Genomic DNA, 24,004 nt, shown 5'->3' with positions numbered 1-24,004 from the left:
AGTACCTCAGACTGCCACAGAGAGCGATCTGTCTTTGGGAAGGCTATTCTCTTGTGGGGAGATCAGAGATTTAGGAGAGGTCTCCAGGGGATGGCGTAAGAGGAAGGGTACGCATCCAGACCAGGAAACCTGGTTGAATCATTCCAGGTACTCTCCATGGGGGCAGGTGTCTCTGCTGGCTAAATTGTCCTCTCGTCTGAAGATATCAGCTCAAGTACACTTGAATCAGAGAAGGTACTCCTTTGTATACATTCTGAGGAAGAAAATGCACAGATGAACAACTGATATAGGCCAATACAAAGAAGATTCTAAAGTGTCCACTTTGGATTTGAAGGAAATCAGATTGTGACTAAAAGACACGAGGATTTTTGCAAAAGCTTAAAAAGTAAAAGCGCATACCACCACACAGCCATTAGGATGGCTACTATGAAAATTAAAAAAAAAGAGAAAGACCAAAAGAAAGAGAGAAATTTAAATGTGTTGCTGAGGATGGAACTCTTGTGCAATGTTAATGGGAATGTAAAGTGATGCGGACATTATGTGGAAAACAATTTGGTGGTTCCTCAAAAAAAATTAAACATAAAATTATCAATATATGATCCAGCAATTCCACTTCTGGGTATATACCCAAAAGAATGGAAATCAGTGTCTCGAAGAGGTATTTGTCCACCCATGTTCATAGCAGCATTGTTCATAATGGTCAAGAGATGGAAGCAACTCAAGTGTCCTTTGATGAATGGATGGATAAATACAATGTGGTCCACCCTTACTATGGAATGTCATTATCTTAAAAAGGAATGAATTCTGACACATGTAACAACATGGATGAACCTTGAAGACATTATGCTAATTGAGATGAGCCAGATGCAAAAGAACAAAAATGGTGTGATCCTACTTATGTATATGACTACTTATTCCAGTAGTCATGTATGGATGTGAGAATTGGACTATAAAGAAAGCTGAGCACCGAAGAATTGATGCTTTTGAACTGTGGTGTTGGAGAAGACTCTTGAGAGTCCCTTGGACTGCAAGGAGATCCAACCAGTCCGTCCTAAAGGAGATCAGTCCTGGGTGTTCATTGGAAGGACTGATGCTGAAGTAGAAACTCCAATACTTTGGACCCCTGATGGGAAGAGCTGACTCATTGAAAAAGACCCTGATGCTAGGAAAGATTGAAGGCAGGAGGAGAAGGGGATGACAGAAGATGAGATGGTTGGATGGCATCACTGACTCAATGGACATGAGTTCGAGCAAGCTCTGGAAGTTGGTATTGGACAGGGAAGCCTGGCGTGCTGCAGTCCTTGGGTTTGCAAAGAGTCGGACACGACTGAGCGACTCAACTGACTTATATACAAGAGGTACCTAGAGTAGTCAAATTCAGAGACAGGAAGTAGGATGGTGGTTGCCAGGAGCTGGGGGAAATGGGGAGTGGGGAGTTGTTATTTTTTTTAAATAAATTTATTTATTTTAATTGGAGGCTAATTACTTTACAATATTGTATTGGTTTTGCCATACATCGACATGAATCCGCCATGGATGTACACGTGTTCCCCATCCTGAACCCCCCTCCCACCTCCCTCCCCATACCATCCCTCTGGGTCATCTCAGTGCACCAGCCCCAAGCCTCCTGTATCCTGCATCAAACCTGGACTGGCGATTCGTTTCACATATGATAATATACATGTTTCAATGCCATTTTCCCAAATCATCCCACCCTCACCTTCTCCCACAGAGTCCAAAAGACTGTTGTTTAATGGGGATGCCATTTCATTTTACAAGATGAATCGTGTTTTGGAGAACTTTGGGTGATAATGATGTGTCAACGTGGCTTCGTGAATTATAACAAATGTACCACTCTGGTGCAGGATGTTGGTAGTAGGGAAGGTTGTGTAGAAACAAGGGACTATATGGGAACTCTGCACTTCCTGCTCAAGTTTTCTGTGAACCTAAAACTGCTTTAAAAAATAAAGTTTAATAATTAAAAAAAAATTTGGAGATGGATGGTGGCAATGGGTACCTAACAATGCAAAACATATTTTAATACTACTGAACTGTGTATTTGAAAATGGTTAAGATGGTAAATTTTATGTTATGTCTGCTGCTGCTGCTAAGTTGCTTCAGTCGTGTCCGACTCTGTGCGACCCCATAGATGGCAGCCCACCATAATTAAAAATAAAATTATAATAATAAACAAAAAACAGAAGCAGAGATGGTCTAGGAATGGATTACAATTTGAGAACTTTAGAACAGTACACATTTTAAAATGTCATAACTAGATTTTAAAGTGTTTTAAAAATATATTTTAAAGTCTATTTTATATGAACAAGAAAAAAATTTTAATTTCAATAAAGAAAAGTTTACAGAATAAGATGGTTATCAGGCAAAGACAAGAAGAACATGCGGTAGGCAAAGGGAAGGAAGAAGAGGGAATAAATGTGTTAGGGCCCTTGCTCTGAAGGATCATCACTAGGGGCTTGGAAGGAAGGAGGCATGGAACACAAAGGAATTCAGCCGTCACCCGGGATCCAGGTGAATCCCTGTGACTGCGCTGATGTCGTCAAGGGAGGAAGTACCTGGGCAATTGTCGGGGAGGAAGATTGAGAAAAGATCTTTGGTATCTTCCACCCTTCAGATACCTTTCATCACCTCTCATCCTCCAAACCATCAAGTGAGAGCAGGAGAGATGAAAAGTAGGAGGAAAAACATGCAGAAATATTAGAAGCAGGGTTAACATTTGCTTTTCACTTTGAGCAGAAGGGAAGTCTGTAAGTGCTGCTTAGGTCCAGGCTTTAAGGAATAAGGCATGCAGGAAAGGGTGGTGACAAGCCAACAGGACTGAAGTCATCCAGAGAGAAGTCCCTTCAGAGCCATCTCTGCAGGCAATGCTACCAACCACCCAGTGTCCATAGGGAACTCTGATGGTAAACATTTCTAAAGAGTGGACCAGACAATTCCTTTAATACTTTCTCTGTTGGCAAATCTTTGTCCTTTCTGGGGCAGATTGAACTTTTGGAAATAGCCACAAGTTATTCACAACCAATTGATGTGAATTAAGAAAACCAAGATGATTTCCCCTTTGTGGATCATATGCTGATTCTTACATTAATCTGAACAGAAGAAATCTAAAGCATGTTCTAAGCCAGGCACCTGTGCAGTGCTTCCCACAGTGATTAGGGAGGATGAAAGTTACTTATCAACGTAAGCTGGAGACACACAACTTTATCCTATCATCGTGTTTGGCAGCATTCACAATTCCCAGATAATTCTCCTCTCATGGTTTTGCTGCGGCTGCTGCTGCTGTTCAGTAGTTAAGTCGTGTCCAACTCTTTTGTGACCCCATGGACCGTAGCCCGACAGGCTCCTCAGTCCATGGAATTTCCTAGGCAAGAATACTGGATGGAGTTGCCATATCCTCCTCCAGGGGATCTTTTCAACCCAGGGACTGAAACCCGTCTCCTGCTTGGCAGGCAGATTCTTTACCACTGAGCCACTTGGGAAGCTCCTCACAACTTTAAACACCCTCAAAAAAGCGCTATGAATATCTCTGGAAGATCAACACTAATTTTCTGCTGCTTCTTGTATCTGCAGATGTTGCTATTGCTGACAGTGGTTGTCATGTAGACCTAGCTTTGAAAAAGGCTCTGAGATCAATGTTCTTTTCAACTTGTACCAACACCAGCTGCTGTTTAATTTGAGAATAAAATGTAGATGCCACTAAGCCTGGCACTGGGATAACTCTGTAAGTCAGACTCAGGCACCTCTTACCTCATGTATTTCCAACTGCCCCCAGCTCCCCAGGTGTGATGCCCAAAGACCAGAGCCAATCATCAAACCGTCATTTCCCCAAAGGTCCATATTTATCAGATGTACAACACTCCATGAGTATCACTGGATGGTTATAATATTCCATTTAGAGCATTTTCCTATTTTTCAAATAACTGTTTAGGCTTTGTCTTCTTCTGAGCGTTTCCAGGACTGTACTTTTGTTTTAATTTCAAGGAAATAGGCTAATTTTGAGCTGTATTAATCAGAAAATGAGGCCGGTTAGACAAAGATAGTCATGTGCAGGAAAAGGACCGGTGCCCCTTTGAGGAGAGGGTGACCCTCAGCTCTCAGCTGAATATCTGCCTGCTGCTTTTCTATCATCTCTTGTCTTTGGCCAGAAGAAGCAGGACCTAGAGGCAAAGAGGTCCAGGCAAGGAACTTAAGAGGTGAAAAGAAAGCCCTTTCCTCTCTACCACTGGAATCCAGCATTCTCCTCTCCAAATTCTGGACAGAGTAAAGAGAATTACAGAAAAAATAGAAAAGAAAAGAAAAATATTTTCAAGTTTCTATCTAAGCAAGACTCTTTAAGCTTTGGATAAAAGGAAGTATTTTGCTGCTAAGTCACTTCAGTTGTGTCCGACTCTGTGCGACCCCATAGATAGCAGCCCACCAGGCTCCCCTGCCCCTGGGATTCTCCAGGCAAGAACACTGGAGTAGGTTGCCATTTCTTCTCCAATGTATGAAAGTGAAAAGTGAAAGTGAAGTCGCTCAGTCGTGTCCGACTCTTAACGACCCCATGGATTGCAGCCTACCAGGCTCCTCCATCCATGGGATTTTCCAGGCAAGAGTACTGGAGTGGGGTGCCATTGCCTTCTTCAAAAAGAAAGTATTTTAGAAGACAACAAAAATGTTTTCAATTTTTGTTATTTATTTTACGATACTGCATGTTTACAACAGACAAGAAAAGAGTAGGGAGAGAAACCCAGTTAAATGTATCTTATTTTGCCTTTGACCATCACCTTAACTAGCTCTTATTTTTCAGATATTGGAATGCCCATAACAAATATAAATATATTAAATACATTTTATACAACGCATATAATATATTGAAATTTACATACAATAAATTTTATATTTATATTAGATATACAATTCAATGAGTTTGGATATATGTGTAAATACTCATATAACCACCACTCTGACAAATACACAACCCAGAAATTTTCACCCAAATGTCACCCAGAAAGTTCCTAATACCACCTCCCAGTTAATCTTCACCCCCTACAGGAAACCACTGTTCTGATTTCCAGCCTATAGATGAATTGGGCCATTCTTAAATGTTTTACAAATGCAATCATACCGTATATACTAGTATGCCTGGCTTTTTTTACTATAATACTTTTTGTGATTTATTCACAAAAGTTGCTGCATGTTATCAGTACATTATTTTTTATTGATTTGTTTATCCATTCTGTTGATATTAGAGCTGTCATCAGTTTTTGACACATGAATAAAGCTGCTATGGATATTCTCATTCAAGACTTTTTCTGGACATTATGTTTTACTTCTGTTGGATAAATACCTAGGAAAGGCATGGAACAGTTGGGTCATAGTATGGATGGATGTGTAACAGTTTTCCATGATGACTGGATTATTTAACACTTCCACTGTGTAAGAGTGTCAGCTGCTCACTGGTTCTCACCACATTTGGCATTGTCAGGGGGAGAAACTGTCAGGGGAAGGAGCTGTCATTGGAGTTTAAATTTGCATTTCCCTGGTGACTAATAATGTTGAACATCTTTTCACTCCTTTTTAAACCATGTTTATCTTCTTTTGTCAGGTATCTGTTGAAGTCTTTTGCTCATTTTTAATCGGGTGGTCTGTCTTTTTGTTATTTATTTATTCCAGTTCTTTACATATTCTTGATGTGTTTTGTCAAATATATGTATTGCAAAAATTTTTCAACAGTCTGACTTGTCTTTTGGTTTTACTAATGGTGTCTATTAGTAAGAAGAAAATCTCAATTTCCAAAAAGTCTAATTATCAATTTTTAATTTGTTTAGTGCTTTTTTGTGTGTCTGCTCTGAGAAAATGTCCCTAATCCCAAAGTCATGAAAATAATCACCTAAATTTTTTCTAGAAGTTTTATAGTATTGGCATTTATGTTTAGGTCTATGATAGGGGACAAGGTTCATTTTTTTCTATACATTTATCTAATAGTTACAGCACCATTTGTTGGAAAGACTTTCTAATTACATTGGTAACTTTGTAAAAAATCAATTGATTATCTATGTGTGGACTCTCTATTCTCTTCCATTGATCTATTTGCCTTTGTGCCAATACCATTCTGTCTTGATTACCACTGTAATCTTGAAATCAGATTTTATGGATCCTCCAACTGTTCCATTTCAAGATTGTTTAAGCTATTATAGGTTCTTTCAGTTCAGTTCAGTTCAGTTCAGTCGCTCAGCCGTGTCCGACTCTTTGCGACCCCATGAATCGCAGCACGCCAGGCCTCCCTGTCCATCACCAACTCCCGAAGTTCACTCAGACTCATGTCCATCGAGTCAGTGATGCCATCCAGCCATCTCATCCTCTGTCGTCCCCTTCTCCTCCTGCCCCCAATCCCTCCCAGCATCAGTCTTTTCCAATGAGTCAACTCTTCGCATGAGGTGGCCAAAGTACTGGAGTTTCAGCTTTAGCATCATTCCTTCCAAAGAACACCCAGGGCTGATCTCCTTCACAATGGACTGGTTGGATCTCCTTGCAGTCCAAGGGACTCTTAAGAGGCTTCTCCAACACTACAGTTCAAAAGCATCCATTCTTCGGCGCTCAGCCTTCTTCACAGTCCAACTCTCACATCCATATATGACCACAGGAAAAACCATAGCCTTGACTAGATGAACCTTTGTTGGCGAAGTAATGTCTCTGCTTTTCAATATGCTATCTAGGTTGGTCATAACTTTACTTCCAAGGAGTAAGCGTCTTTCAATTTCATGGCTGCAGTCACCATCTGCAGTGATTTTGGAGCCCAGAAAAATAAAGTCTGACACTGTTTCCCCATCGATTTCCCATGAAGTGATGGGACCGGATGCCATGATCTTCGTTTTCTGAATGTTGAGCTTTAAGCCAACTTTTTCACTCTCCACTTTCACTTTCATCAAGAGGCTTTTTAGTTCCTCATCACTTTCTGCCATAAGGGTGGTGTCATCTGCATATCTGAGGTTATTGATATTTCTCCCGGCAATCTTGATTTCAGCTTGTGCTTCTTCCAATCCAGCGTTTCTCATGATGTACTCTGCATAGAAGTTAAATAAGCAGGGTGACAATATACAGCCTTGACGAACTCCTTTTCCTATTTGGAACCAGTCTGTTGTTCCATGTCCAGTTCTAACTGTTGCTTCCTGACCTGCATATAGGTTTCTCAAGAGGCAGGTCAGGTGGTCTGGTATTCCCATCTCTTTTCAGAATTTTCCACAGTTTATTGTGATCCACACAGTCAAAGGCTTTGGCATAGTCAGTAAAGCAGAAATAGATGTTTTTCTGGAACTCTCTTGCTTTTTCCATGATCCAGCGGATGTTGGCAATTTGATCTCTGGTTCCTCTGCCTTTTCTAAAACCAGCTTGAACATCAGGAAGTTCACAGTTCACGTATTGCTTTACATTTCCATTAAAAATTTTTAATCAACTTGTCATTTTCTACCAAAAGACACTGAGAATTTAATTGGCACGACATTGAATTTATAGATACATTTGGAGAGAACGGACATCTTCCAGTATGTAAACATGGTGACTTCTCCATTGGTTTAGATTTTCTTAAATCTCTTCATGATTGTAGGTGGTTTTCATGGTAGAGTTCTGCATGCATTTTGAGAACTTTTTTTTCCTAATTTTTTTGTTTTGTTTTTGGATGCTATTAAAAAGAGATTTTTTTTAACTTCCATTTTGAATTGCTTGCTCTGAGTATATAGAAATACATTTAACTTCTGCATATTCACCTAGTAATCTGTCACCCTACTAAACTCACTTCTTAGTTCCAGTGCTTGTTTCATAGATGCTTTATATGTGTTTGTGTCAGCTGTAAATACAGTTTTTCTTCTCCCTTCCCCAGTCTTTATGCCTTTTATTTTTCTTTGCATGGTTGCAATCATTATGGCTCTAGTACAATGTTGAGTAAAACTGAGAACATTCTTGCCTTTTTCCCAGTCTTAGGAGAAAACATTCAATATTTCATCATTATGTATATTAGCTATAGGTTTTTCATAGGTGACTTTTATCAGAATGAAGAAATTCCCTTGTGTTTCTAGTTTTCTGAGATTTTTATTATGAATGAGTGTTGCATTTTTTTTTTCAAATGCTTTTTCTATACATCTACTGAGATGGTCATATGGTTTTTCTTCTTTATTCTGTTGGTACAATGAATTATGTTGATTGATTTCCAATATGAAACCAACATTGCACTCATGGGATAAATCCCATTGACTTGATGTATTGTTCTTTTTATACATTGCTGGATTCAATTTGCTAACATTTTGTTAAAGATTTATATATCCATATTTATGAGGGATATTGATCTGTAATCTTCTTTTCTTAAAGCATCTCTGTCAGATTTTGGCTTCAAGATTGTTTATTGCTGGTGTCATCAAACTGGAAACTCTGCCCTCCTCCTTTGTGTTCTGAAAGGATTTATGTAAGATTGACACTATTATTTTTTCCTTAAATGTTTTATTGAATTTACCAATGAAACTATCTGGCTCTGAAGTTTTGCTTATGGGGAGATTTTTAATTAGAAATTCAACATCTGTAATAGACAATATTTGTAAAAAGGGGCCATTAAATTTTTGTAGTTATTTTCATGTCAGTTTTGATCATTTGGATTTTTCAAGAAGTTGTCTCATTTCATCTAAGTTGTCAGATTTAGTGTCATTGTTTATAATATTCATTTATTATCTTTTTAACATCTGTAGAATCTGTGATGATTCTCTTTCATTGCTGATACTGATAATTTATGTTTTCTTTCTCTTTTTTTCTTCTTAACCAGTCTTACTAGGGTTGTCACCTTTATTAATCTTTTTCAGAGAGCCAACATTTGGATTTGTTAATTTATTATTTTTTAAGGTAGACATGAAGCTTACATTCTTTTATTTATTTTGGCTGCGTCAGATCTTAGTCGCAGCATGCAGGATCTTCCATCTTCGTTGTATCTTTAGTTGTAGCAAACAAACTTTTAGTTGCAGCATGTGGGGTCCAGTTCCCTGAAAAAGTGGAAGAAAGTTAGTCACACAGTCGTTTTCAGCTCTTTGCGATCCCATGGACTGTAGCCCATCAGGCTCCTCTGTCCTTGGAATTCTCCAGGCAAGAGTACTGGAGTGGATTGCCATTTCCTTTTCCAGGGGGTCTTCCTGACCCTGGGATTGAACACGGGTCCCCTGCATTGCAGGCAGATTCTTTACCAACTGAGCTTTAAGTAAGTAAATTAAATGTGTACTTTTAAATATAGATCATTTTAATGGGCTTGATATATCACACTGCTGTGTGAGATAGCCACACCCAAAATGAAAGCTGGCCCTCCTGCAGAGTGTAAGAAGAAATCCACAAAAGTCATTCTTTGTACTATGGCAGTAATAGTCCATGAACGCTGTCTGAAAATATGTATTAGAGGAAAAGAGAAGTGTTGTAGCAAGGAAAATAATTTGCTAGTTTCAAAGTATATCTACATGTCTATTTCCTTTCTATGCAATTATCTTACATATTTTCAAAATGTGTTATCTGCAGAAGGCTCTATGAATGCTATTAACATAAGTGGTCCTCAAGCCAAAAATACTGAAGAGGCTTTAAAAGACATGTACTGCAAACTGCCGTGCATTCTGTTGATCTGTGTGAGACTATTACCTGGGTATCTGAACTTGACTAAAGGTCTGACCATTTGCGGTATAATCCCATGAGGCTTCTCAAATGCTTTAGTACTATCTGATACACGTCAAGAGTGGATTACCTGGTCATTTCCTGTCACTACCCTCTTCCCATGAAAAGTAATTCAAACTTCAAACAACCTTGGCCCCTGCACTGGAAGCGCAGTCTCAGCCACTGGACCAGGAGGGAAGCCCCTATCATTTGTTTTTTTATTTTGTTGATTTCTGTTCTTATCATTATTATTTTTCCTGCTACTCACTTTGGGTTTAACTCACTCTTTTAGTTTTCCAGGTAAAACAGGTCATTGACTTTAAATCTTTCTTCTTGTAAGCATTTACTGCTATAAATTTTACTCTAAGCACTGCCTCGCTGCAGTCTTTAATTTTCGATATATTGTATTTTTATTCAGCTTGAAATAGTCCCTCACTCTTCTAGTGATTTCTTCCTTGTCCTATGGATGCTGCTTAGCACCCATATGGGTCCCAAATATGTGGGACTTTTCTAGTTATTATTATTGATTTCTAATTTATTTCTGTTGTCAAAAGAGAACATACTATGTAAGACTGAAATGTACCAAGACTTATTTTATGGTTCAGCATAGTCAATTCGGAGAAGGCAATGGCACCCCACTCCAGTACTCTTGCCTGGAAAATCCCATGGATGGAGGAGCCTGGTAGGCTGCAATCCATGGGGTCGCTAAGAGTCGGACACAACTGAGTGACTTCACTTTCACTTTTCACTTTCATGCATTGGAGAAGGAAATGGCAACCCACTCCAGTATTCTTGCCTGGAGAATCCCAGGGACGGGGGAGCCTCGTGGGCTGCCATCTATGGGGTCGCACAGAGTCAGACACGACTGAAGTGACTTAGCATAGCATAGCATAGAGTCAATTTTGATAAATATTCCATATGCACTTGAAAAGAATTGATGATGTTTGTGATAGACTGAACAATGGCTCCAAAGTTAACTGTGCCCTATTTCCTAGAAACTTATGTTACCTTATATGATGTATTAGTCAGGTTCTTCACAGAAACAGAACTAATAGGCTGTGTGTGTGTGTAAAGTTATACAGAGAGAAAGAGATTTTAAACTCTGGGCTCGTGCAATTGTAGAAGCTGGAAAATCCAAAATCTGCAGGGTAGCTGGCAGGCTGGAGACCCAGGAGAGAGCTGCAGCTTGAGTCCAAAGGCCATTTGCTGGCAGAATTCCCTCTTCTTCCAGGGAGGTTGATATTTTTCTATTAAGGCTTTGAAGAATTGGATGAGGCCCATTCACATAACGGAAGGTAATCCATTTCACTCTAAGTCTACTGATTCAAATGACAATTTCATCTAAAAAGTGCCCTCACAGAAACATCTAGAGTAATTCTTGACCCAATGTCCGAATACCGCGGTCTAGTTAAGTCGACACACAAAATTAACCACCACATATGGCAATAGTCTTTGCAGATACGCTTATGTTAAGAATTCTGAGATGAGAAGATTATCTTGGATTATCCGTGTGGGCCCTAAATGTGGTCACAAGAGTACTTATAAGGGAGGCAGAGGGAGATCTGATCATAGAGATGGAAGAGTAGGTGATGGAATGATGAAGCAGAGAGAAATGTGAAGAGCCGTGAGCCAAGCAACATAGGCTGGAGTCTGCAGGAGGAGACAGGTAGAAGCTGGAGAAGGAAAGGCAATGGATTCTCCCATAGAGCCTCTGGAGTGGGCACACCAGGCACCTTGGTTTTGGCCCCATGAAACTAATTTCAGACGTCTGACCTTCAGAGCTATTGATAGAAGACAGTGAATGTGTGTTGTTTTGAGCCGACTAATACAGATTTTGCCTGGAAGTGGGGTACTGTTATAACAAACGCCTGAAAATGGAGTAGCTTTGGATTTGGGAAAGGGATAGAATCTGGAAGAATTCTGAGAAACACGATAGGAAAAGCCTAGATTGTTGTGAGCAGACTATTAGAAGAAATATGGTTGTTAAAGACACTGTCAATGATGGCTCAGACGCAAGCGAAGAGCACAGTAGAAAAGCCCACGTAATCTTAGAGAATACCTAGATTATCATAAACAGACTGTTGGTTTAAAAAAAAAAAAGTGGATGTTAAAGGTGCTGCTAGCAAAGGTTCAGAGGAAATGAGGAACATGTGATAGGAAATTGAAGGAAAGAGAATCCTGACTCTATCAAGGCAGAAAGCCTAGTGGAATTGTGTCCTCCAGTCCTGAGAGCAGCAGAGCTTGCAAACAAGGCACCTGGGTTTCCAAGCAAAGTGCAGAAGGTGCAGCCTGGTTTCTTCTCGCTGCTTATAGAAAAATTCCAGAGGTAACAGATAACTGAGGGGAGAACTGTTAAGCAGGAAAGAACCAAGACTTGAAGATTTGGGAAACTCTCAACCTATCCCAGATTGCAAAAGATGCTAATTCGGAGATTCACTGTCCCAAAAGCAGACTGTGGAGAGAAGGCCAAGGGTGTGGTGGGAGAGCCATGCTAGCACTGAAGAGACGAGACACGTGACTGTGCATCCCCTCAGCCATTTGAACAGAAGCCAGAAGCCAAGAATAGAGGTGGGGGACTCCAGGAGCCTCTTGTTTCATGGTGTCAGTCTCCATGACACACATAAGGGTTTTCAAAATGTCAGAAAACCGCCAACTCAAACTGAGACCATGAAATCAAAGAAAGTGGTCACCAAGCTTCTATAGGCCAGAAACAGGCAGATAAAACTACTCAGCTGCAAACACACGCTACACTTTCAAGAAAACGGAAGATGAGGAGGCAGGGGGCAGGGCAGGGGTGCGAACCTATCGGAGTTTGGCTGGTGGAGTTTCAAAATTGCTTGGGGTAATACTCCATTGTTAAAAAAAAAAAAAAGACGAAAAAAATTTAACAGAGCAAAAAAAAAAAAATTGCTTGGGGCTGGTGACTCTCTCTTTCTTCTATTCTCTCCCTTTTCTTTTTTATATTTATTTGGCTGTGTTGGGTCTTCGTTGTGGCAAGCAGGATCTTTCATTTCAGCGCACAGACTCTCTAGTTGTGCTGCCTGGGCTCAGTCGTTGCAGCAATTCTCTCCCTTTTGGATGGGAACTGCTATAGCTGTTATCCTGTACCTGTCCCATAACTGTATTTTGGGAGCAGATAAACTTGTTTTCTAGTTTTACAAGCCCAGAGATGGGGAGGAATTCTGTTCCAGGATGGATCATACCCAGCGTCACTGATTTTAGATGATAAACATGAGGAAATTTTGAGCTTTATCGCTGATGATATTTAGACAATATCTGAGGCTTGAGATGCTGCTGTCGTGGGTTGAGACATAGGAAGACAACAGGATGGGGTGACTGTTTTGCGTGCAGGATAGACATGACTATGAGAGCTGAGGGTTGGGCTGTGGTTGACTAAGTAATGATCCCCCCAAATATTCAGGTTCTAATCCCTGGAACTTGTGACTATTACCTTATGTGGCTTTAAAGAAAACCTCGGTCCTCCTCCAGGGTGTCTCTCCTTTACTCTCACACCACTATGACATTCACAACACTCCCAGCACTAGATGTGTGAGCGTTTTTCCCACACTAAGCAATTCTTAGGACACTGGCTAGGTGTCCGGTTTCCTCTGATCTTTTGTGTTAGCTCAGAAAATACAGCAAATATCTGAAAGGGGCCAACTTAAACTTTATCATTATGCAATGCCCTCCATGGGACTTTCCTGGTAGTCCAGTGGTTAAGATGCCACACTTTCAATGCAGGGGGCCCGGGTTCAATCCCTGGTCAGGGAACTAGATCCCACATGCCACAACTACATAAAGAATTCACATGTGTGACTAAGACCTGTAGCAGCCAAATAAATAAATAAAATGCCTTCATCTCTGGTGAAGAGGTCAGCCATGGCTTTGGGGGGAATTTACATGCAGATTTGGGGGGCCCTCCGGGGGACCCTCCCCTTTGTGGCTCCCTCTTCCCAGAATGGCCTCCCTTGACTTCCAGTTACTCTGCCGGCCTCAAACCCCATACCCTGGTACCTGACTATGTGCCTTAGGATAAATCTGATTGTGTCTGTGGCTGACTGTGGCTTTCTACTTGACAAAGTGTAATGAAATTAAATATTGTCCAGACGTATACATGTTAAAGGGGCTTCCCAGGTGGTTCAGTGGTTAAAAAAAAATCTGCCTGCCAATGCAGGAGACACGGGTTTGATCCCTGGGTCGGGAAGATCTCCTGGAGGAGGAAGTGGCAACCCACTCCAGAATTCTTACCCGGAAGATCCCACAGACAAAGGAGCCTGGCGGGCTACAGTCCATGGGGTTGCAGAGTCAGACACGACTTGGTGATTGAGCATGATGCACATGCATGTGAAAAGGTAAACTGAGGGGCATTAACTTAAAAAAGAAAGCTTATTTGAGTTCATGTTGATTTGAATTGGACAGCACCAAACCAAAGGTGATGAAGAGCTTTCCACTGACAGGAGCTAGGGGAGGGGTTTGACAGAGAAGAAGCAAAGCAAGGAGATTATTTGATTGGCCAAAGCTTAAGCAGTTAGTTGCCTTATTTGGAAAAGCCAAGTTGGCTGTTTGCAGTTGGTGGCTCTCAAGTTTCATTTTCTCTGATTGAAGTGCATTAACTCTGGCTTTGGTTTGCTTGCATGGGGCACCAAGGCATTAGAGCCAATTCAGTCTCATGGGCTCCTTGTTTAATTTCCTTAACATCCATTACATCTTTTCCCTCTGTGTTCAATGAAGTCATTCCCCACCAAGTGGGAATGACTACTGGACAGTTACTACTTTCCTTCCTAAACCCAAACGTGTAGAATGGTACATAAAACCAAGAAAATAACAAAGAGGAAGACAGGCTATTAAAAAAATGTTTCTGAGCTGTCTACAAAGTATACACTGTTAACTTCATAAATCGTGGAAGAACATGACAAGATGATATGCAATCCTTAAAAAAACAAACACAAAATGCTAAGTCCATCCACTACGTATCACAGAAACATGGAACGAAGGTAGAGCCCTGAGAGAAAACAGCTGCAACTGGATGGTTTTCCAAGCATGATCTGCAGACTGCTAGGGCAACATGATTTTCATACTAAAACTTTATTATTACTCTTTGTCACCATGTTGACATGGGCACGGATGGCACAGAAGCAATGGTAGATAAAACTTCTGGGGCCTGAGTCTGGGGGAGACTCAGTGGCACAAAACAGTATTGGTCACCATTATAACGGTCATGGCCACGAATCAGTGACTTTTTCAAAGTGCCAGATTCAACTGAAAACATACAGAAGAAAGCAGTAAAAATTGCCAATTTTGTTTAATCTCTACCCTTGATTGTGTAATATTTTTATATCACATATCTGCATAATATTTTGAATATTCTGTGTAGTGAAATGGAAAGTCGGCATCAAGCCTTGCTGCTACAATCTGAAGCGTCTTGGTCATCTCCATGAAAAGCACTTCTGTGATTACACTCATATGTAAGCTGCAGTAGCTGCTTTCTCTAGAGAATATCATTTTTGCTTGAAGTATGACAGACAACTGGAAGTTATTCAGACTTGGGTACCTGGCAGACATTCTCATGAAAATGAACAAAGTGAGCCTATTATTTCGAGGGAAACAAATGATGGGAAAATGCTGACGGCGTGTGTTGCTAATGACACGAGAATTCTAGAAAACTTGTATCTGCCATAGGGACTGGAATAGCTTCCCAGCTATTTTAGAGGAAGAGTACTGGTGATATTAAAATTTTGTATTTTTATATCATATAATGAAGAATGTCAACATTTGGAAGAGGTGCATAGTTCAGTGAATCAGTGTTTTTCCAGACAGTCAATACATGATGTTATAAAATCGTGCATGGGTGTTGGTGGGAATGCAAACTAGTCCAGCCACTATGGAGAACAGTGTGGAGATTCCCTAAAAAACTGGAAATAGAACTGCCTTATGATCCAGCAATCCCACTGCTGGGCATACACACTGAGGAAACCAGAAGGGAAAGAGACACGTGTACCCCAATGTTCATCGCAGCACTGTTTATAATAGCCAGGACATGGAAGCAACCTAGATGTCCATCAGCAGATGAGTGGATAAGAAAGCTGTGGTACATATACACAATGGAGTATTACTCAGCCATTAAAAAGAATACATTTGAATCAGTTCTAATGAGGTGGATGAAACTGGAGCCTATTATACAGAGTGAAGTAAGCCAGAAGGAAAAACACCAATACAGTATACTAACACATATATATGGAATTTAGAAAGATGGTAACAATAACCCTGTGTACGAGACAGCAAAAGAGACACTGATGTATAGAACAGTCTTATGGACTCTGTCGGAGAGGGAGAGGGTGGGAAGATTTGGGAGAATGGCATTGAAACATGTAAAATAGCATGTATGAAACGAGATGCCAGTCCAGGTTTGATGCACGATACTGGATGCTTGGGGCTAATGCACTGGGACGACCCAGAGGGATGGTACGGGGAGGGAGGAGGGAGGAGGGTTCAGGATGGGGAACACATGTATACCTGTGGCGGATTCATTTTGATATTTGGCAAAACTAATACAATTATGTAAAGTTTAAAAATAAAATAAAATTAAAAAAAAAATAATAATACAGTAAAAAAAAAAAGATCCATTAAAGTACAGAGAGATCAATGGATTTTGATGTAATGGATATGAAAAGTTCATTGATATCATTTCGGGCTCCAGTCTGCAACTAAAAATTAGGAAATTACAACTGTTAAATTTAGTGTAGTATCAGAATGATCCCCAGTGATCTGAGAAGGCTACTGAAGCTGTCTCACATTTTCCAACTTTAACAATACACAAGGCCAAATTTTCTTTATATACGTCAACCAAAGCATCATATCACAAAAGACTGAATGTAGAAGCAGATGTGAATATTCAATGGTCTTCTTATAAGCTGGATATTAAAGAAATCTGCCAAAATGTTGTATTAGTTATCTCTTGATGTTATATTTAAAAAAAACCCAAAACTAACACAAACTTAGTGGCCTAACAACACCCTGCCTTACAGGTCCCCGGGGCAGAGGCCCAACACACCTCTTACGGGGCGAACAGCAAGGTGCCAGAGGGCTGTGCCCCTTTTCAAGGTTCTAATGGAGACTGTTTCTTTGCCTTTTCTAGCTTCTAGAGGCCACATGCTCTCCTTGGTTTGAGGTCTCTTGCCTCTCTATTCAAAGACAGAAACACTACATTTCCGTCTGATTTCTTCTTTAGTGCCTGCTTTCAACCACAGCCAGGAAAGGTTCCACACTTTTAAGGATTCATGTGACTAAATCCACCTGGACAATCTAGGAAGATTCCCCATCTCAGGGTCCTTAACCCCAATCACATTCACATATCCCTTTTGTCATTTAAAGTCACATATTCACAGGTCCTAGGGAATAGCGTTTAGACATTTTTTTTTTTAAACTTTACATAATTGTATTAGTTTTGCCAAATATCAAAATGAATCCGCCACAGGTATACATGTGTTCCCCATCCTGAACTCTCCTCCCTCCTCCCTCCCCATACCATCCCTCTGGGTCGTCCCAGTGCTCTAGCCCCAAGCATCCAGTATCGTGCATCGAACCTGGACTGGCAACTCGTTTCATACATGATATTTTACATGTTTTGAGGGACATTATTCTGCCTACCACAAATGTAAAACAGTGTCACTTTCCTCACTAATTCTTTTGGGTAAAATACAGTTATTTTCATTAAAATGTTATGTTAACATATCACTGGTTGTTATTACTTTAAAATGAAAACATTTTTTAATTTTCTCAGTTTTAATTTCTAGTGTGATAAATATTGATAGATACAATCCACATACACAAAAGCTTTTTTGGAATTCTCAGTTTTAAGAGCATAAATCAAACTTTTAGCAAAATAAAAAAAAAAAACTTTTAGTAAAACTCAGAATGGATTAAAGACAAACTTAAGACCTAAATCATAGGTTTTAGGAAATCATAAAACTCCTAGAAGAAAACATTGGCAGTATTCAAGCAAGGAAAACAAAAGCAAAAATAAACAAATAGGACTACATCAAACTAAAAAGCTTTTGCACAGCAAAGGAAATGATCAATAAAATGAAAAGGACACCTACTGAATGGGAGAAGGTATCTGCAAAAAGTACATCTGATAAGGAGTTAATATACAAAATATACAAATATAATATATCCAAAATAAACAATTCAACATAAAAAAAGCCTAATTAGAAAACAAGCAGAGGAATTAAATAAGACATTTTCCCAAAGAAGATATACAGATGACCAACACACATGAAAAGATGCTCAACATCATTAATCATTAGGAAAATGCAAAGCAAAACCACAATGAGATATCACCTCACACCTGTCAGAATGGCTGTTATCAAAAAGATAAGAGAGAACAAGTGTTGGCAAGGATATGCAGAAAAGGGAACCCTTGTGCATTAGCGGTAGCAATGCAAATTCGTGCAGCCACTATGGAAAACAGCATGCAGGTTCCTCAAAAAATTAAAAATTATTTACACTTGGGTTGCTTCCCTATCTTGGCTATTGTAAATAATAGTACAATGAACACAGGCGTGTGATTTGGAGTGTGTATACCTCTTTGAAGCTGTGCTGTCATTTTCTTTGGATACATATCAGGAGTGGATTTGCTGGATCACATGGTAGTTCTATTTTTAATTTTTTGAGGAACCTTCAAGTCCCCTGAACAACAAAACCTGAAGCAGAAGCCACCCCTTTCTGAACTGAGGTCAGGCTCAGAAAGGCGCTTACTCATCCTTCACAAACCAGCATGTGAAAAGCAGCTGAGAACGACAGTCTCAAAGGAGAAGCATGAGGGGAATTAATTCATCAAAGATCATGCAGCCACAGCCCAGCCAATGCTCTGACGTGGAACCTTCTAAGTGGGCTAGAGCGGGCTTACGCATCAGGCCAGACACACTTGAGGTTCACACTTAATTCTGCCCTTTGTTATCCATGTACATTTGGGAAACCAGTTTTGTCTCTGTCGACTTCCATTTCTCCATATGAAAGAGCAATAAAATGTTCCACCTCTCACAGGGTTGCTCTAACAGTTAAAGTAAGATAGACAAAATGTAAAGCACATAAAAATGGGATCCAAGAATGTCCACTCCCTATCCCTCTTTTTCTTGCCTTAAGTTGACCACGTGGCAGGAATCCAAGAAATGTACAGGCCCTGCTCCAGAGATGGTCACAGGAAGTGAGGAAGACAAGCGACCACGAGACTAGACCGCTATAACCCCTTGCAGTAGGTGCTGTGCAGAGGGATGCTAGCGGTGAGAGCTGCGTGTGCTTTAGCGCAGCCAGTGGGGCAATGGTGTAAGGGGAACAGGGCTGGAAGCATCGTGTGTATTAAGCAACCTGTGGTTTAGTTCCATGTGAGGGACTCACAAATAACAAGATAAAATTGCTTTTCGTCCCTAAGACAGAGTGTTAGCTGTCCAGTCACGTCTGAATCTTTGTGACCCTATGGACTGTAACCTGCCAGGCTCCTCTGTCCATGGAATTCTCCAGGCAAGAATACTGGAGTGGGTTGCCATTCTCTTCTCCAGGGGATTTTACCGACCCATGGATGGATACCCAGTCTTCTGTATTGCAGGCAGTCTCTTCACTGTCTGAGCCACCAGAGCAGCCTGAGACAGAGTAAGGAGGTAAGCAATTCTAAGCTAGTGGCTCCACAATTATCAAAGACACAGCTCCTTCCATTTCACTGATTCTCTATCTCCATGGTTGACATGGTCCAAGGTGGCTGCTTGAGCTCTGGCTATCACCACCATGTTCCAGATAGCAATAAGAATGAGAATAAGGATGAACCCCTTCTCCTTCCAAACTATTAGCCAGAACTTTCTCACACAGCTTCACCCAGAGCGATCTGTGGGATTTCTTAGTGGAGTGGTCCACGGGGCTCTGAGGATAGGACTAAGTTGGAGATTCATCAACACAGAGGTGACAGCTTGGGTCATGGCTGGATTCCCCAAGAAGAGTGTACACGGTGAGAACAGAACCCCACTGACACCATGAAGGAGGGAAACAGGAGAGCATGGCTTCAAGGAGAAAACTGTTCAATCAATAGTGTCCGCTGGTAACACTGAGGCTATTTAGGAATGATGTTATGGCAAATGACAGACAAGGAGCTTCAAGAATCAGTCCCTCCACTTAAGCAACCATTGCTGCTGCTGCTGCTAAGTTGCTTCAGTCGTGTCCGACTCCCCCATCCCTGGGATTCTCCAGGCAAGAGCACTGGAGTGGGTTGCCATTTCCTTCTCCAAGGCATGAAAGTGAAAAGTGAAAGTGAGTCGCTCAGTCGTGTCCAACTCTAGTGAGCCTATGGACTTTAGCCCACCAGGCTCCTCCGTCCATGGGATTTTCTAGGCAAAAGTACTGGAGTGGGGTGCCATTGCCTTCTCCGAAGCAACCATTAGGCTTATAAAAACTGGCAGAATCAGCTTTTTTAGGACTCTGGAATCTAAAAAAAAAAAAAAAATTAGAACAACCAGAGGAATGACTCATGAAGAAAGAGGCTGCTAAATTTCAGTAAGAAATTGTTGCAGCATTTTTGCTTACCTACCCACCATCTCCCATTCTCCCAGCAGCAGCCAGGAAGACAAACAGCCTGAACCCCTGCTGTGGCTTGCTGGTGCCGGACTGGGCTACACAGACCTTGTTCTCAAAAACGTGGTTTTCCATTGTGGCCCACCTGGGAGTCCCCTGAGGGGCTGGTACAGAGGCTGACCTTTGCTCACTCCCCTCAGACTAGAGTAGCTTCCCAAGGATCTTTTGAAAGGACTTAAGAGACATTACAGAAGCTTCCCTGGTGGCTCAGACAGTCAAGAATCTGCCTTCAATGCAGTAACCCCAGGTTTGATCTCCCTGGGTCATGAAGATCTCCTGGAGAAGGGAACAGCAACCCACTCCAGTAATCTTGCCTGGAGAATTTCATGGACAGAGGAGCCTGGTGGGCTACAGTCCATGAGGTAGAAAAGAGTGAGACATGACTGAGCAACTAACACACACAAAGACATACAGGACCCATAGTTGTCTGGGGCAAGAGGCAGCAGATGAGGTTAAGCAGCAGCAGAACCAAAAAGTCTGGGAAGGGGGAGGCTAAGGAGGAAGATACTGGAAGCAAAAAGGCCTTGAAGGATTACCACTTTTACCAGGGAGTCCAGACTGCAACACACAAGTCCAGGGCTAGACACAGGCTCAAAAGAGATCCAAGAGGACCCTAGGCTTTCACTTTGGGCTGACCTTCCACATAAGCAGAAAGTAAAGAGTTAAGGCAGGTGGCCTGGTTAAGTGCAGCAGGAGTACCCAGTTCAGGACCAATCTATAAAGACCATGAGAGGTTTCTTCTCACTTTGGGAGTGGGAGGACTTGGCTTCTGGTGTTTAAGGAGATCTGTGTCAAGTCAGTGGCTGACCAGTGAGATAGTGGAACGGTGGCCTCAGTGATTACATGTGACAGGAATACAGTCTGCACATGGACTCTACCGAAATGTCCATCAACAGAGACATGGATAAAGATGTGGTACATATATACAATGAAATATTACTTAGCCATAAAAAAGAATGAAATAATGCCATTTGCAACAACATGAATGGACCTAGAGATTATCATACTAAATGAAGTAAGTCAGAGAAAAACAAATATCATATGATATCACTTACCTGTGGAATCTACAAAGATGATACAAATGAACTTATTTACAAAACAGAAACAGACTTAGAGACTTTGCAAACAAATTTATGGTTACCAAAGGGGAAGGGTGGTGGGGGGAGGGATAAATTAGGAGTTTGGGATTAACATATGTACCCTGCTTGTGTAGTTGCTAGGTTGTGTCCGACTCTTTGTGACCCCATGGACTATAGCCTGCCAGGCCCCTCTGTCCATGGAGTTTTCCAGGCAAGAATACTGGAATGTGTTGCCATCTGTTACTCCAGCTGGGGGGTGGGGGTTGGGGGTGGATTCTTTACCACTGCGCCACCTGGGAAGCCCACATTACAATACTGAAAGTTCCCAAAACAAGAAATATGCCTGGGCAGTCCTTTCTTGAGGATTCTGCAGAGATGGTTCATACATCAGTTAGAGCTGGATTTGTGACCCTCAAGGATCCTTATACTTTTAAGAACCTATTACTTAATAATTCTTTCTGTTACTTGTAATTAATTTCTCTAATTCATCAGTGGTTATTCTTTGGATCATTATTTTGTCTGTCAAAATGCTGACCTGCCCCATTTCCATCTTGGATTAATTTCCATTTAAATAGCTCTTTTTAAAATTCGGGTTTTTTCCCCATTTATCTATAGCCCATTGATTTCTGACAAGGAGGCCCAGACCATTCACTGGAGGAAAGAACAGTCTCTTCAACAAATGGTGTTAGTACAATTAACCACATGCCTAAGAATGAAGCTGGACCTAGACCGCATACCATATACAATAATTAACTCAAAATGTATCGATAATCTAAATGCAAGTTCTAAAACCATAACACTCTTGGAAGAAACACAGAGGTAAATTTTATCGACTCTGGATTTGGCAATAGATTCTTAACTATGACACCAAATGCATAAGTAATAAAAGAAAAAACTGATAAACCAGACTTATGTACATTAAAGGACTTCCCATGTGGCGCAGTGGTAAAGAATCCATATGTTAACACAGGAGATGCGGGTTTGATCCTTGGGTCAGGAAGATTCTCTGGAGAAGGAAATGGCAACCCACTCCAGTATTTTTGCCTGGGAAATTCCATGTTCAGGCTCGGTGGGTTACGGTCCACAGGGCTGCAAAACAGTTGGACGTGACTGAGCAACTGAGCACGCAGATGCATGTGCATTAAAAGACTACCAGAAAGTGAAAAGACAGCCTACAAAATGGGAGAAAATATTTGCAAATCATGTATCTGACAGGAGTCTGATATAGAGCAAATATATATAAAACACTTATAACTCAGCAACAAAAGATAATCTGATTAAAAATGGGCAAAGGACTTGAATAGACATTCCTCCAAAGATACATAAATGGTCAGCAAGTACAGGATGCTCAACATCACAAATTATCAGGGAGATGCAAAACAAAACCTTTATACCCACTAGAAAGGCAACAACAACAACAACAACAAAAATAATAAATTTAATGGAAAATAACAAGTGATGGATGAGGTAGAGAAATTGGAACCCTCTGTTTATTGCTGGACAGAGTGTAAAATGGTTCAGCTTTATGAAGAGCAGTCTGACCGTTCCTCAAAAAGTTAAAAACAGAATTTCCATATGATCTAGCAATTCAGCTCCTAGGTGTGTACCCCAAAAAACTGAAAACAGGTACTCAGACAAATACATGTACACACGTTTGTAGCAGCACCACTGACAATTGCCGAAAGGTGGAAACAGCACAAAGGCCCGTCAGTGGATGATCAGATAAATGAACTGTGATATACATGTAACTGAATATTATCCAGTCTTAAAAAGGAATGAAGTGCTGATCCACACCACAATGTGGATGAACCTTGAAAACACTTATGCTAAGTGCCAGAAGTCAGTTACAAAAGGTTACATACCCTATGATTTCATTTATATGAAATATCCAAAATAGGTCAATAGGCTGCCAGGGACTGAGGGGAGAAGAGGATGTGAACAAAGCAAATCAATGGGTAGGAGGTTTTATTTTGGATTGATGGAAATGTTTTGGAAATAGACCAAGGTGGCTAGGTTTGAACCACCTACATATCAGGAATGTACTAAATGCCATTGAATTGTACACTTTACATGGTTAATTTTACGTTGAATGGATTTCCCCTTAATTTTTTATTGTAAGTGAAGCTACTCAGAAATATCAGATTACTGACCATCTCAACTCACCCCATGGACCCCAAATCCTGGAAACAACTTAGGTCAATTCTCAGGGCATGGGTAGCAATTTCATCCATGCTTAATTTGATCTAGTGCTCCTGGTAGTTTGGAAGCTCTAGAAAACAGACCAGGAAAATTCTCAAGATGTTAGCTCACACCAGTCTCTAGTGCTGGCTTTTAAATCCTGGGGGTGGGAGAAGGTGGGGGGGATACCGGAACCTAAAACTGCAAGACTGGAGACTGTCCACGAAACAAACGCACTACCGCCCCATGGTGCGCAAAGCCCTCTCACATTACAGGTGCGGCCTCCACTGCCTCTCAGGTCAGTGCTCAGTCCAATGGCAGATTCATTCCCGGGTCCCCGCGGCTCTCGAAGGGAAGCCCGGCCCCTCGCCTACGCGGTGCCCGGGCTCCAGTGAGGCCGGACATGGACCCGGGAGCGTGGCGTCGCCGACGGGGCGGGGCCGGGGCGGGCCGGGGGCGGG

At 41.2% G+C, this 24,004-nt stretch overlaps 1 long non-coding RNA gene across 1 annotated transcript; it reads right to left on the bottom strand.

Annotated features, from left to right (window-relative positions):
* Nucleotides 1-4,673: 4,673 nt before the first annotated feature.
* On the bottom strand, nucleotides 4,674-23,995 carry LOC147356810 (uncharacterized). Its single transcript, XR_015143537.1, has 2 exons — nucleotides 23,812-23,995; nucleotides 4,674-9,020 (listed from the first exon to the last, which is right to left on the bottom strand). It is a non-coding gene; the product is annotated as an uncharacterized LOC147356810 (long non-coding RNA).
* Between the last annotated feature and the right edge of the window lie 9 nt (nucleotides 23,996-24,004).

The sequence above is a fragment of the Bos grunniens genome, chromosome 16 (assembly GCF_055505025.1).
Source record: "Bos grunniens cultivar Pamir isolate PY7600 chromosome 16, Bosgru_T2T1.0, whole genome shotgun sequence".
Classification (NCBI taxonomy): Eukaryota; Metazoa; Chordata; class Mammalia; order Artiodactyla; family Bovidae; genus Bos; species Bos grunniens.
This window is presented reverse-complemented; position numbering and strand designations above follow the sequence as displayed.